This window comes from Perca fluviatilis, chromosome 10, assembly GCF_010015445.1.
Source record: "Perca fluviatilis chromosome 10, GENO_Pfluv_1.0, whole genome shotgun sequence".
Taxonomy (NCBI): domain Eukaryota; kingdom Metazoa; phylum Chordata; class Actinopteri; order Perciformes; family Percidae; genus Perca; species Perca fluviatilis.
Window position 1 is genome coordinate 5,084,457 of NC_053121.1, and position 16,150 is coordinate 5,100,606.

At 38.6% G+C, this 16,150-nt stretch overlaps 1 protein-coding gene across 3 annotated transcripts in view; it reads right to left on the reverse strand.

Moving 5' to 3' along the window:
* The window catches only part of il1rapl2 (interleukin 1 receptor accessory protein-like 2), a 625,772-nt gene that overhangs the window by 320,375 nt on the left and 289,247 nt on the right, over nt 1-16,150 (reverse strand). The gene's annotated exons all lie outside the window — the stretch shown is intronic.

Consider the following 16,150-nt stretch of genomic DNA (forward strand, 5'->3'; position numbering starts at 1 on the left):
TGTTCATCTTCAGAAGCAGGTTCCTCACTAGCAGGATCACCAGTAGGTAAAATGCAAGCTCTGTTTTTTATAAACGTGACATCTGAAAGATGGGTAATTGGAAAAAGTGGATTGGCAGTCATTGAGTCCACATGTGATCGAGAAGCCTGCCTCATGGGCACGAGTTAGTCCCACATGTTGGACCAACTTCATGAGAGTTCAAGTTTTTCTTTGGCACTTGGGTCACTGTTATACACGAGGGTGTAAACAAGGCATTTAGAAAAAAAGATTTAGTAGATGAGGTTTATCGCTCTGGTTACAGTCGTCGGCAGATGTTTTTGTTGATGTGTTGCATGGTGAGAGAATTCCTCTTTTTTATTTATTTTTTTTTTTTTTTCAGAGTGAAATACATTTTTAATGTGGACACTACGTGGGTTCTCTGTGGAAAACTGATATTTCCAAAGTATTTTAGCCAGCACTTTTATGCTTATTCAGTCAAATATTACCAGGAATGGACTGATACGGCCTGGGGCAGAGCTAGATTGTAATGCTCTTGATATATATACAATTGATGGTGATGTCTTTGTGACAATGAAATACTGTGTGTAAGAATATTTAAAAATTACACTTTCAGATTGTACAAATATTTTAGCACTGGTGTGTATCAACTAATCTTTAGATGTTGTATCTTTCTTTCTAACTTTGGTCATTAAAGTGTATTGCAAATGAAGATTGTGGTGTGCGGGAGTTATTCACTTTCTAGTATTTGAATTTGTACAATTTAACTTCTTTTAAATCATTGATTGTGGGAAAACAAAACATTGCCTTCTTTTGCTCTCATTCTTTTCTATTTAACAAGGACATTTTTGCCACTTAATAGGTACAATGGCATCGTCGCTGGGGTGGTACCCCTAACGAGAACAAATTGGTACCATCTAATGGGGTACGTTTTTGTACCAGTGGATTAAGGTACAAATGTATTGCTAAGGTACAAAATTGTCTCTCAAAGGGTACAGTATAAAAGGGTACAACTCTGTACCTATGGTAAGGGTACAATTGCTGTACCTCGGGGGGTACCACCCCAGCGACGAGCCATTTGTACCTTTGAAGGAACATATTCAAGGGTACATATTTGTACCTAAAAGGCACAAACTGTAGGGGTACTTCTTTGTACCCATTAATATGGTACAAGTTTGTTCCCCTTGGGGGTACTGCCCCAGCGACGAGCATTTGTACCTTTTTTTAACTTTTCTGTACCTTTATTTCTGAGAGTGCACTCACCTAAAGGATTATTAGGAACACCTGTTAAATTTCATGTTAATGAAATTATCTAATCAACCAATCACATGGCAGTTGCTTCAATGCATTTTGGGGTGTGGTCCAGGTCTAGACAATTTCCTGAACTCCAAACTCAATGTCAGAATGTGAAAGAAAGGTGATCTAAGCAACTTTGAGCGTGGCATGGTTGTTGGTACCAGACGGGCTGATCTGAGTATTTCACAATCTGCTCAGTTACTGGGGTTTTCACGCACAACCATTTCTAGGGTTTACAAAGAATGGTCTGAAGAAGGAAAAACATCCAGTATGCAGCAGTCCTGGGGGGCAAAAATGCCTTGTTGATGCCAGATGTCAGGGGAGAATGGGCCGAGTGATTCCAGCTGATAGAAGATCAACTTTGACTCAAATAACCACTCATTACAACCGAGGTATGCAGCAAAGCATTTGTGAAGCCACAACACGAACAACCTTGAGGCAGATGGGCTACACCAGCAGAAGACCCCACCGGGTGCCACTCATCTCCACTAAAAATAGGAAAGTGTGGCTACAATTTGCACAAGCTCACCAAAATTGGACAGTTGAAGACTAAAAAATGTTGCCTGGTCTGATGAGTCTCGATTTCTGTTGAGACATTCAGATGGTAGAGTCAGAATTTGGCATAAACAGAATGAGAACATGGATCCGTCATGCCTTGTTACCACTGTGCAGGCTGGTGGTGGTGGTGTAATGGTGTGGAGGATCCCTTTCGCCTTCAGAACTGCCTTAATTCTTTGTGTCATTGATTCAACAAGGTGCTGGAAGCATTCTTTAGAAATGTTGGCCCATATTGATAAGATGGGGTCAAACACGGTATTAGTGTGGTGTTCCTAATAATCCTTTAGGTGAGTGTATATTGAATGCTAGAGTGCTAGAGAAAAAGTCAAGGTATGACCAAAATGAGTTCAAATCTTCCAGAGGTGGACATGATTAGTTTGAACCAAATTTGATGGCAATCAATTAAATACTTCAACAATCGACCCCAAAGTCAACCTCATGGCATCGCAAGAGAAACAGTCAGGGGACCGCCAACATCAGCAGAATTCATCGTCTGGGAACCATGAATGTCTGTATCAAATTTTGCGCCAATCCATCTGGTAGATTTTCATTAGAGTTATGTCAAGAAAGTTACTCTAGTTATAGAAAGCTATGACAGATTTGTGGTGATGTTAATTAAGTTTGGACCTTGCTTTAGAACATATGACAGTTTTAAGTTGGCAAATACACAGGCAGGCACGGACGGTCACACATAGGCTAAAAGTCAAAAATTCTCAAAGAAATCTCTGTGGAAAGGGAGCAAATTTTGCCAGGAAATCTCGGATAGATGAGTTTGTTCCACAAACTATATTCTGTACCATATGCTTGCCATGTAAACCAAAACTGGGTGCAGTCCATTACAGTGGACTAGTTCCTGAAATACATAAACGTAGTACAATGTGACTGTGACTTACCCTATATAGACAAAGTCAAACTTACAGAAATGCTATTAAGGCATATAAATGATCAGTGTGGTCTCTATTACCCCTAGCAAGTCCTTTGTGTCACTACTTCTACTTTTTAACAAAGAGAATAATCACACTGAAAATGCATTAGACCTTACTAAAAGTATTTCCCCATTATTTTGTCCTTCTTGTCCTTGTATATCAAAATCACCTTCAGGCAAATGAAAAGCATTTTGCTGCTGCGGTTGACTGACTGACATCCATTCTGGCATGTTGTTTTCTCTTTAGTACTATTTCATTTTACGGCCACAATTTGAAGGCTGCATCAGTCACCCTGAGTTCAGCCGTACACGAGCCCTGATGCATAAGGAAAAACCGCAGGGTTTATTACCCCGATGAGAAGCTGATACACTTATGTCTGTCTGACCCCAGGTGTCTGATTCTGAAATAAAGCCAGACAAAGAGATACCCAGTGAGACATAGGAAGTCGATGAGAGATAAGGAGGGCAGGGGAAGAGGGAGAAAGGAAGAGATGAAGGAGGGAGGACAGGGGAGGCAAGGGTTGTGTCTAGATGGTAACCCTAGATTTGCAAAGACTCTCCCGACACTCGCTGCCTGACGAACTATCCTAACCTTAACCATTCGAGGTCAGTGCCTAACCACAACCATCTAACCTCAACCATTCTACGTCAATCCTAACCTCAACCATTTTACCGTAACCATTCTACATCAGTGTCTACCCTCACTCATCTAACCTCAACCATTCTACGTCAATCCTAACCTCAACCATTTTACCTTAACCATTCGAGATCAGTGCCTAACCTCAAACATCTAACCTTAACCATTCTATGTCAATCCCTAACCTCAACCGTTTTACCTTAACCAGTCAAGGTCAATGCAACATCAACCATCTCGCATGACTTTTGCAAATCTTGGATTACCATCTAGATACCACCGGAGGGAATAAGGAATGTGATGGTTCAGTGCCTTGCTAGTGATCTCTCCCTCTTTTTTGTCTCTCTAGCTTCCTGATTTTCTCTCTTGTTTCCATGGTGAAGGGCAGAGAGGGGACAGGGCAGCTGTCCTCACACAGGTCAGGGCCTCTCAGCCTGGGGCAGCATCCCACTAATCTCCCCTCCCCTACATACTGGCAGAGAGTAAGTGTGCATTCCACTGCCAGGCAAACTTGAAGTGAACTCTATTGCTGCAGAGACACATACTTACACTCTAATACACCCATGAAATACTGTTCAACACACAGCAATGATAGAGATGTACAGCAGTCATTTCAAGAGGCTGTGGTGGCCAGTTATGTCAGTACATCTCCATCTGTATCGCTGGAAGCCTTTTCACCTGAATTGTTTTTTTTGTCGTATCTGCAGTAGTTATTTTTTTTATACCTTATTCCACCCAGGAACAGCCAATTAATTGTATTATCATTTAAATAAAAGCACCAACCTACTGCATGGTGTGGTATCATTCTCCTGCTTTGAAATAAATTGCAGATTGAGTCAGTTCACCTGTGTAAACAAGCAGAGCGGCTAGGTTGGAGGAATTATATGGAAGAACTTTAGTTTGGAAGAACTTTAAATGTGACTGAACAGCAACAAGTAGCAAGGGAAACTATTCTTATATATACTAACCTTTTATTTGGCATCTCCTAATTATCTCTATATATACTTTGCTTGAACTTTGATTTATCTTGATGGCTGTTTTACTATTGTGCCGTTTATTTTCTCTGTCTGACTGTACTCTGATTTCCTCACTTGATCCAGGCATATTCACCCAAATGTGCACAAAACCAATGCATTTCAGCAATTATATTGGATGATTCCACAAGTCAGGGTTGATCCAAAGCCAATGTCCGGGGCCAATGCTGGAAGAAGTGTGCTCTTTATGTAGAGACAAATACAATTGTTATGGAGGTTGAGGTGGTGGATGGGTGCGGAGCGCATTCGACTGTATTTATTTTCTTTTTAAAGATTATGTTTTGGACTTTTATTTTTATTACATGCAGATAGAGAGGAAAGGGGGTAGAGAGAGGATGACACGCAGCAAAAGGGCCGCATGTCGAATTCAAACCCAGGCCGCTGCCAAGGTCTCAGCCTCCATGGGGCGCACACTCTACCGGGTGAAAATGAGGTTACATAATGCAGACCATAACCACAACCTTTGTTGTGTCTAAGATGCCCAATCTTATTAACCATCATTTATTTGCCATTTGCCATAACCACCATGGCCGGATTAACCTATTAGGGCAAATATTTGCTGTTGTGCCCCATCATGTACATTGCAGACACAATAAAGACAGCAGCTTCATGATATGTTGCAATTTTTGATATGTTGCCCCCAATTTTGTTTCCCCCAGAAACAAACCAAATGACCTGTACTATGTTTTGTGTGTAAGTTACTTTGTGGTGATTTGATGAAACCCAACTTCATTAAGGAATAAGCACCATGTGAGCACAACACACTTAAATAATAAATGTTTTAGTATTAGATTTTGTTTTAGTATTAGGACCCCATTACAAATTAGGGCCAAAGGACTAGCCAACAATGCAGGACGCAGTTGATTTTGCACAGACCTTTTACATGCATTACCTGGAATCATCATCTAGTCATATTTTTTTTATATATATATATATATATAATTTTTATACTTAAACATTTCTTTCCTTCTTTTTTTTTTTTTTTACTTCACATGATATGAATGGGGCTGTGAGTGATCCAGCAGTATGGAGAAGACACTGATGGACAACTCCCAGCTGCCGCTTCTGTGCTGCTGAGACAAGGTGTTACTCCAATTTCTTTCCTCCCTTCTTTCTTTCCAGATAATAGCTGTTGGCCAATGTTTCCAAAGCACGTCGGAAAATAGCACCATTCATCTCTCCTCTTATTGACGTTGAGAACTGTATAGACAAAGTTGTAGCAAATTAATTAGAGAAGTTAGGATAGCCATTTAACTGTAATGGACTAAGATATTGTTTAAATGTGTTCACTCACCGGCAACACACACTGCAAGTCTTTTACACCAAGATAAACATAAGAAACTGTGTGTGAATTTAATTAGAGGCTATCATTAATGCGTGATTGCAAAATAAGTACAAAGGACAGTATTAGATACTCGATATCAGTAGACACAAGGCTAACTCAATTTGTTGGTCCATTTATCGGTGCAGTTGTCCATACCTTCACTATTTCATCATCCATTAATCCATGCGTTCCCAAACACTATTCGATCCATCATCCGTCATCATTGTCCCTCCACCCAGAATAAAGTCACACAGACACTGGATCAGTCATCCATCCATCAGTTAGCCAGTCAATTAGCCACCCATCCATCCAGCAGCAAGTGCCGAGCCTGGTTGAAGCAACCAAGTCGGGTCAGGTCATGTGAGAAATGAAGAGGAAGAGACAGATTCACAGCCAACCATGGGGTCATGACCCACATATCGTCCCTCTCTGACTCACTTCATGGCTCCTCTCATCTTTCCAACTCCACTCACCTGTCTCTCTTTCCTCAGCCCCCACTGTTTAAACTCTCGACTCCGGCCTATCCAAGGACACAAATTATCGTGGAGGACTGTGGTTTCTTTTTCTTCTTAGGATTACTTGTAGAATTCACGAGGGTTTACCTTTCTGTGGTAATGTCACGGCTGCCGTTACAGCGGTCTCGCTCAACACTGGACAAAAGATTTCAAGATTTAAGTTCAGATTAGTCACTTAAATAGGGTCCAAGTTGAAAAATACTAAAAACACCTTTATTTATGCTAATTAGCACATATTTATATTTAGATAATGCCTCATTTGCATAGTTAAACATAAATGTTAAAAAAAAATTATTGTCCGAATATATATAATCAACTGGGAAAGTTTCATGTTGATATCTGTTAGTTAAAATATTGTCCCTATTCACATACTATAGTGTCTTCTCTTGACATGGGCTGCAATGGAAAATTGGCATCACCAATTTCAGTATTTTTCAATACTTTCCACCACTTGGATCTCCTAGGACTTTTTAGCGGATTTTTATAAATAATAAAAGAATTGTGTGGGGAGATTCACCCCTTTTTGCTCACGAAATGCAACCGGAGGAGCCAGAATCCCACACTGTGACAGTAGCATAATGTATGGCAGTTTGAATCTCACGCCCAAAAGCATTAAAACAAGAGAAGAGAAATAATTGTGTCTCTGAAAAAGAAATGTGGGCCCTTGTGTTCAGTATTGCAGGCTGGTGAGAAGGAGTGGGGAGAACAGTGGAGGTGTTGGCTGATAAAGAGGGCCCTTGGCTGGGGTAGGTGCCTCACCAATGTATAGTCGAGTGTGCATGTACATTAAAACTAAGTGAGTGGAATAAGCCCAGCCATGGTTATACAACTACAACACTTTTGCAGTGAACAGCCAGAATCATTATCAGTGTGCAATCCCTATACACACATGCTGACATTCAATTACTTCCATACATAATTACAGTTGATGCAGGTGTTCGACCGTACTTGTTGGTGAAGGAGGATCTGAGCCTTAAGTTGATGCTCTCGATTTACCAGCTAAAGAAAATCCTTCCCCTAGGGGTTCTGCTCTAGAAGTAAGACAACTTCATTTATAATTGTTTGTTATACTAAAAAAACAGCCTTGGAACACATTCTTACTTAACAGTATATCGTGTGGTTCACCAAAAATGTCTGGAGAAGAATTTTATTATATAATATATACTTAGGAAATGTTATATATACACATATATATATACATATATACATATATATATATATATATATATATATATATATATATATATATATATATATATTACTATTACTTATTATTAAATGAGCCTTGAATATATTGAATGAAAGTCTGAATATATTGAATGAATTTATATATATATATATATACATACACACATGTGTGTGTGTGTGTGTGTGAAGTTTGAATATATTGAATGAATGTCTGAATATATTTAATGAACCTTGAATTTACTGAATAAAAGTCTGAATATATAGAATGAAGTTTTAATATATTGAATACAAGTTTAAATATATTGAATGAACCTTGAATATATTGAATGACAGTCCAAATATATGGAATAAAACTTGATGTCAAATTAAATCTGATGCTATCGTTTACCCAATATTTCACCCATTAATGAATACCATTTCTTATAAACCTGAGACCCTTTAAGCCTTACATAGTTCAGTATCAAAAATTACAATATTGCATGGAGGGGCTGTCAATTGCAACCGGTTTATCAGACTCACTTCACATCTTCTTAGTATCATGTATTTTCTATTCATTCTTGCTGTTACCTCATATTTGATTTGACCAATTTCCCTGTTCGGTACATTCAAGTTTCATCATTTCATTTACCTTTTGTTAAGGGCTGCCTTTATCCCCATGTGTCGAACACTTTATGTATACATTTCTTGGATTATTCTTAATATCACCAATCTTCCACATACATGGCGTACAAAGCATTCCAGCCTTCTCAAATCACTATAAATTTAAATGTCTCCTCCCTGTACAGAAAAATACTCCATGATCCTGCAGCTGAGACCAACTGGTGAGAACGTATCCCAACATGTTTAGACAAGTATTAGCAAATCAAAGGCTTTCTTCCTCACTTCAGGCAAGTTACAGATTTCTGCAAGACGGGATGCAGAAATAACCATGTAAAACAAACAGATCTGGCAGATTCCAGAGGACTGGACGGGTAAACAAATGCAAATAGTGATATGATATACAGTAAACACATTTACATATTCAAAACCATCCAAACAGTTCACACATGTACATAATCCCTCAGAAACTGTTTATGTGTGCTGCTGGGAAGAGGCTGTTCGGATGCTGTTTGACTCAGAACGCAAAAAAAGATTTTTAGATATATATCGCACCCAGGAACAGTGTGTGTTTATTTTTATCCGGCTTCAAGGGTTTGCTCTTATTTGAGTATCGTCTGAAGTGTGTGTGTGAGAGAGAGAGAGAGAGAGAGAGAGAGAGAGAGAGAGAGAGAGAGAGAGAGAGAGAGAGAGAGAGAGAGAGTGGGTGGATTAATCCTTATGTTAGTTTAGAACTGCATGTACAGTATGTGCGTATTCAGTCTCTCCCTCCAGTCAAACTGATTTCTGCTGCATACACATAATAAGCCTGAAGCTTTGCGTATGACCTGCCGTGTAATTTAATCAACCAATCACGCTGCTGACATTTTTTTATTACCTTCCTGTTTTTTGGGGGGGATTTTTTGTAAAGAGTTCCGTCGACAGGATGCTGCAATGACACGCTAAGAGCTAAAACGCACACACATCCTAAACATTGACTCATTGCCTACAAGATGACACGAAAAGTACATTCAAACACCAACAATGACTCACCTAAACAGGGATGCACACAAGGACACGCACACACACACACACACACACACACACACACACAGATGAATGGCATGCTGGCGGATGTGATGCAGGTATGACGAAGGAGGCCGTTTGTTCTCAGACAGAAACTGTGGCACATTACAGACGACAGAGAAAGAAGAAAGATCTTGAATGGAACATCACCAAAGTGTTCACTTTTCACAAATAAAAATGAAAATCGGCCTTGATTTTAGGTTGATGGTCATGTATTCAAGTTTATTTAATGGGTTGTAAATGGGTTATCATATGCCATTTCTCAGCCTTCACAGGGCCACCATGGAACGCATTCTCTCAAATTTGAGTGTCGAGTGGCTTCCCGTAACAGCAGCAATTTGAAGCACGCAAACACACAACATTTGAACAATGTCTCAGGGTATCCGCACGGCTGGAGGTCTGAAAATGTTTTGCACTTAAATACACTAGTTCAGGCTGTTCAAATTGAACTGTTGGTACAAAAATCTACGTAAAGTAAAGCACTGTAATTCGTGAGCATTCCATGTATTGTGACACACAGCTCTATGTAAATGCCACAGCTGAGACCCCACACTCACAGTCATCCCCATCAAATCTCACCACCTGTCTGGAGGAGATAAAGGTATGGATGAAGCACAACTTCCTTCAACTCAACAGCTCCAAAACCGAAGCCATCCTGGTTGCCACTCCTCACCAGACCAAATCATCTTCCATAACCAGCATCACCTTTTCTGGCTCCAACAACCCCCTCTCATCAACAGTCACAAATCTTGGTGTAAAAATGGACTCCCAACTCACTTTTGAAGCCCATATAAATCACCTACGTGCAAGACCTCTTTCTACCACCTCCGTAACATCTCCAAACTCCGCCCCATTCTCTCCCTCTCAGATGCCGAAAAGCTGGTTCATGCCTTTGTCTTCTCCAGACTGGACTACTGCAACGCTCTCCTCATTGGGATTCCTAGAAAGAGTCTACAGAGGCTTCAGTACCTCCGAAATTCTGCAGCTAGGATCCTGATGAGAGTGCGCAAACATGAGCGCATTACCCCCATTCTCCACTCACTCCACTGGCTTCCCGTCTCCACCAGGATTGAGTACAAGGTTTCCCTCCTCACACATCAATGCATCCATGGACATGCCCCCCCCTCAAAGAACTTATCAACCCACAAAACACAACCCGTTTGCTCCGCTCCACTCACTCAAACCTCCTCTACATACCCAGAACCAAACTCAGGGCAATGGGAGATAAGGCCTTTTGCGCTGCTGCCACACGTCTGTGGAATGCCCTCCCTGACACCCTGAGTGCACCTCAATCCACTGACTGTTTTAAAAAAGGCCTTAAGGCATTTCTTTTTAGCAAAGCTTTTGGTCCCCTTTAGATGGTTTTTTTTTTGTATTTTTAAACTGCTCATCTTTTTTGTTTCTAACCTGTAGCACTTTGAGATCATTTGATGAAAAGTGCATTATAAATAAAATGTATTATTATTATTATTGTTTGCTCTGTGCACCACTGTGACTGCCGCTGTATAATAGCACTTTGGACCACAAAGGAAGGAAGGTTGGGGTGGATGGGTGGGCCATAAAATATAGGGCTTTCAAGCCGCAGAGCAGAGTTAGCATCCCAGGGAAAACACAAGACTTTCACCTAGGAAATGCATGTGCTTTTTAATCCAAGCCATGACCTTTTTCCTAAACTTAACTAGTCGTTTTGGTGCCAAAACGTAACTGACGCTCACTTTTTGTCGCCTAAACTTAAAGCTATAGTGCGTATTTTCTGTCTATTGGCTGGATCACTGTTTGTTATGTTTGGTGGTGCAGGTTGGCACAGTTTGGGCCGTCTACAGAGACCGCGTTTTTTTTTTACAGTGTGTTCAGTGGACAGGCAGCTAGGGATAGTGAGGAGATGTTTGCTGTATGTGACAATACATGCTGTAGCCTAAAAAACGCTTAGAGCACTTTTAATTAGCTTTGCATCAACTCATTTGGCAATGTCTTGAATGTAACGGACGAATGTAATGTCCGCCGAAATGACCGGAAGCTCGCGGTGCTCTGTACCCGGCTCAAAGTCACCTTTTATCGGGGAAACTCAACCACCAACTGCCGCTGACTCGCCAACATCTCACGTAGCTCTGAAGCCGGTGTCACGTGACCGGCCGGCGGTCGCCTGTTTTCGTATACATATTATACATTTTTGTATGATTTCGTACGAACCCCTTCATGAGAATGCGTTGACTGGTTAGAGCTCTTATTTCCATTTTACCATGTAACAGCAAAGCTGTTTGACACTTCGCCACATAGCCCACTCCCACCTAACACTGCATGTGCTGCCAACTCGCGTTGACCACCCCCAAACCCACAACATGGAAGATAAAGAAGAGCAATGAAGAAAGTACACGCAATGCAGAGGCAATCCTCTCAGGGCCGGTGTGCTAATGATGTTCATGAGGAAAAGGAGGAACACAGATAATGCTATATTAGGCTACAAATAACGATTATTTGCTCGATTAATCGATTAGTTGTTTGGTCTATAAAATGTCAGAAAATGTCGAACAATGTTAATCAGTGTTTTCCAAAGCCCAAGAAGACATCCTCAAAGATTTTTAATTTACTGTTACAGAGGAATAAAGAAACTAGACACTATTCGTGTCATTAGAAAGAAGAAATTACTTAAACCGATTAATCAATTATCAAAATAGGTGTGGATTAACCCTCATGTCGTCCTCGGGTCAAATTTGACCCGTTTTTAAATTGTTATTTTTTTTATGTCAGAAATACGCGACGTCGGTACATAAAAAATTGACAATAATGTAAAAAAAGAAAAGTAACAAAATGTTGGACGGGAAAAGCGTCAAAAATGTTGAAAAGGTGACAAAACGTCATTAAAAGCAATAAAAAAAAATTTAAAGAAAAAAAAACTGAAAAAAGCAACAAAATCGTTAAGATTGGGACAACAAAAGTGTTTTTTCTCCATGATCAACAGGAAGACAACACAAGAGTTTATGTAACAGTTGACAATTAATCGATTAATCAATTATTTTCGCAGCTCTAATACGATCTATTGAACTGTTCTTCCAGAAACGTGTGCATGAAGCAGACACTAAAGCAACACAAATTAAAAGCTGCAACATCCGATAGTGTACAAAAAAAAAATCTAAATGAAGGCTGAAAAGGAACGTCCATTTACATGCACTAACCTGGTCAATGCTGACATTCTGCAGTAATCATCTATACATACTGAAAGAGTCCAAACAAAGTGGCCATTCAAAAGACCTAGAAACACTTTAGCCTTTAGATGTGGCTGAACAACACGTTGCGTTAAATATTTTGTTTCAAGCATACTGCCAATGGTGAAATGTAACTACAAGTACATTCACAAGTATTGCACTTAGGTACAAATTTGAGGGACTTGTACTTTACTTGAGTCTTTTCTTTTCATGCCACTTTCTGCTTCTACTCCGCTACATTTCTTAGGGAGGCATTGCACTTTTTACTCCACTACATTAATCTGACAGCTTTAGTTACTAGTTATTTTACAAATTACGTAGTTTATAAAATAAGATTTTTTTTTAATCATAAATTAAAACTACCCAGTAATATAACGGCTTACAAGTACAGCTAAAATGATGAGACGATTAAACACTTAGTTGATTAAACTGTTTGGATCGTTTCCCGTTTCTAAAATGGGAGGATTTGCTGCATTGAGTACTTTTTACTTTTAATAATTTAATTACATTTTCCTGAAATAATTTTTTACATTGTGGTATTAGTACTTGTACTTAAGTAGAGGATCTGAATATTCTTTCCAGCACTGCATACCTCGGGATTCACACACACTAACCCCTCAGTCACATTAGCTACAGGAGACAGCGACAAAGCGACAGGCTGCCATTCATTTTCAATAGGAGTGGCCGTTTGCCACGAGCAAGGTGGGGCCAAAATAGACAAGAAGTCTATTTCATGCAAATGCTGAGCGACGCGACAAAACGACTGCCAATCGAAGTGAAGGCAGCGTGAGGGCAGCGGGACATATGTACGTTGGTTGCTCGAGTCGAAGATAATCATTCAAGATGGCGGAAACACTTCAGGACATCGTATTTCTGTATATATCTGATATGATGTATCTGATATGAGAAATAAATACTTTCAAATCCAAAAACATCGTTTTTGTGACTTGACAATAGCTCTGAAGTGACTTGCAAGACCTCTTGCAGATACTAGGCAATAGCATGCCTCTATCGATGCAGAAGCGTCACCGTGTCAAAACGTTCACAGAAACAAATCGATCAAACGTTAGTTCCGCAAAGCTGTGAGAAAATGGAGGAAAAACTTATTTTGGTGGTGTCCACATTCCCGGTCCTTTACAATCTAACCTTAGATTCGTACAGATACATTAATATTAAAAACGATGCATGGAGGAGAGTCTCAGAAGTGATGGAAGGGGACGTGCTTGAAGGTAGCACCAGAGCATTTCGGTTTACTTTTGCCAAGCAACCAGGAGTAGGCTAGGCACGCCCAAGAACGCCCATCAAGCGAGTGCGTGTCGCTGTATTTTTTAGCTAATGTGACTGTAGGGTAAAGATTTTTGCTGAGGCGACAGCGCTAACCACTGAGTTGCTCTCTTTCTGCAGCAACTTGAAATGTCATGTAAATGAGAAACACAGTTTCTGTAATCAGGGTGAAGCATTACTTCCAAAGAGTTTTTACCAGATGGCGCGTGTGTGTGTGTGTGTGTGTGTGTGTGTGTGTGTGTCAAAGAATTTGCAAACATGTAGTATTGCTATGACAAGTTATTGTCTGTTTAAAAATGAGAGAAACCAGGTGAAAATTTGAAAGTGTCAGACAGCTGTGCATGCCACATATCTATTTGACATTACAATCAAATAAACGTATGTATAAATAAGTCTGTTTGCACAGCTAAAGAGTGGATTTTTATTTTTAATTTCAAACATGCATGGACACTCAGGAACAACCTGTGTCCAGAAAAAGCAGGGGTGTGTCTGTTTGATATTCAAATGGCAATATATTATCAACAGTGTATTGCAGGTGTAAAGTAGTACTGAATTCAAACCCATGTACTATAAAGGCTCCTTAAAAGGCTTAAAGGCTTGGTGTTGCGACCTGTAGAAAGTAGCATTATGCTATGCTCACAGTTTTACATTATAATCCTGTGGAGTAAACTGTGTTTTCAAGTTCAAGTCGTGAGCGCTTTTTTAAACGCCACCGCCGACTTTTTTTCTGCAGATCGGAGCGTCTTTTTGAAGTTAAAACAATGACCAATGACAACGTTATCAGCACCGCTCTTTCTCTCAGTTCTTTCTCTAGCTTGCTCCGGCACTTTGTTTTATCGTACGTTAGCACCGTTCTATAACAAAAGGCGCTCTTTGGCTGCTTTGTGGAACCAAAACTCCCGCACACTGTCTAACTTGCAAACATATGTACAGTTTAACAGTAGGCAACATTTTGGTGCTAGACCATCTTCAGGCAAATGGTGTTCCATCATGAGAAGCCATCTTTTGTAGGAGGTGAATATTGTTTTGCACTTAAACTCTTAAAACCTTTGAGCTTAAACTCAAATACAACCCCTCTATAGTAACCATAATAACATAGTAAATCACACCAGAGCAATCTATAGTACATGGATGTCGATTTCTATATAATGAATCCACACAACAAATTAAGTAGATCATTCATATTCAGGCATATTTCCAAAACCTGCTGGTACCTTATCCATAAATAGATAAAAGAAGAAATACCTAAATGAACAAACAAGAGCCCTCACAAAAAAAAAATCATCAAAGGGCAATAACTTCATACTTTACATTACTTTTTGTGTTATAATGTATAGGAAAATAGAAAAAGAGAAAAAGTCAACATTATAAATAATGCTTACAAGACTCCTTGTAAACCTCAGGGCCTCAGAAGATCCAAGCAAAATGCTGCCAGCTTCTTCTTTTTTTTTTTTTTTTACTACAAAAGCGCCCTAGTCAACTTTCTTTTTTGTCAAAAGGCACCAGGTGTGAACATAGCCTTAGGAAAACCTTTTCAGGATTTTTATTTGGAGATCTTTTTAGAAAAAGTGAGATCGCCTGCTTCATTTTTCCAATACACACTAAATCCTTTAGTCTGTACATGTTCCTGACAATATGAGGCACGTTGTGTACTAGACAGCATGGAAATAGACACACTATGCCTGTTGAGAAGAAAGAAGTGAGAAGACAAAGACCCAATGCCTCTGGGGGGGGGGATAAGAAACAGAGGATAGAACAGAATAAATAAAAAAAAAAAAAAAAAAAAAAAAAAAAAAAAAAAAAAAAAAAAAAAAAAAAAAAAAAAAAAAAAAAAAAAAAAAAAAAAAAAAAAAAAAAAAAAAAAAAAAAAAAAAAAAAACAAAAAAAAAAAAAAAAACCAAAAAAAAAAAAAAAAAAAAAAAAAAAAAAAAAAAAAAAAAAAAAAAAAAAAAAAAAAAACAAGTAAAAGAAAAAGAAAAAAAAAAACCAAAAAAAAAAAAAAAAAAAAAAAAAAAAAAAAAAAAAAAAACAAAAAAAAAGCAAAAACCACAAACCGCAAAGAAAAAAAAACCAAAAAAAAAATCGCGTTCCCCTGGTTTGTTTTGTAAAAAAAAAGAAACCAAAGGAAAAAAAAAAAAAAACAAAAAAAAAACAAAAACCACCACAACACAACCCCCCCACCCACCCCACCAAAAAAAAAAAAAAAAAAAAAAAAAAACAAAAACAAACCAAAAAAAAAAAAAAAAAAAAAAAAACCAACAAAAAAAATTTTATATTTTTTTTTTTAAAAAAAAAAAAAAAAAAAAAAAAAAAAAAAAAAAAAAAAAAAAAAAAAAAAAAAAAAACAAACAAACAAAAAATCATTTTTTTTTTAATAAAAAAAAAAAAAAAAAAAAAACTATATTTTTTTTTTATTTTTTAATATTACATTTTCGCCATGCTTTATTGATCCGTCCTATGATTCTTTAATCACTCCAGACCTGTTCTCTTGTCCCAGAGGTATAAAGCACATTAACCATTTAAACCAGTT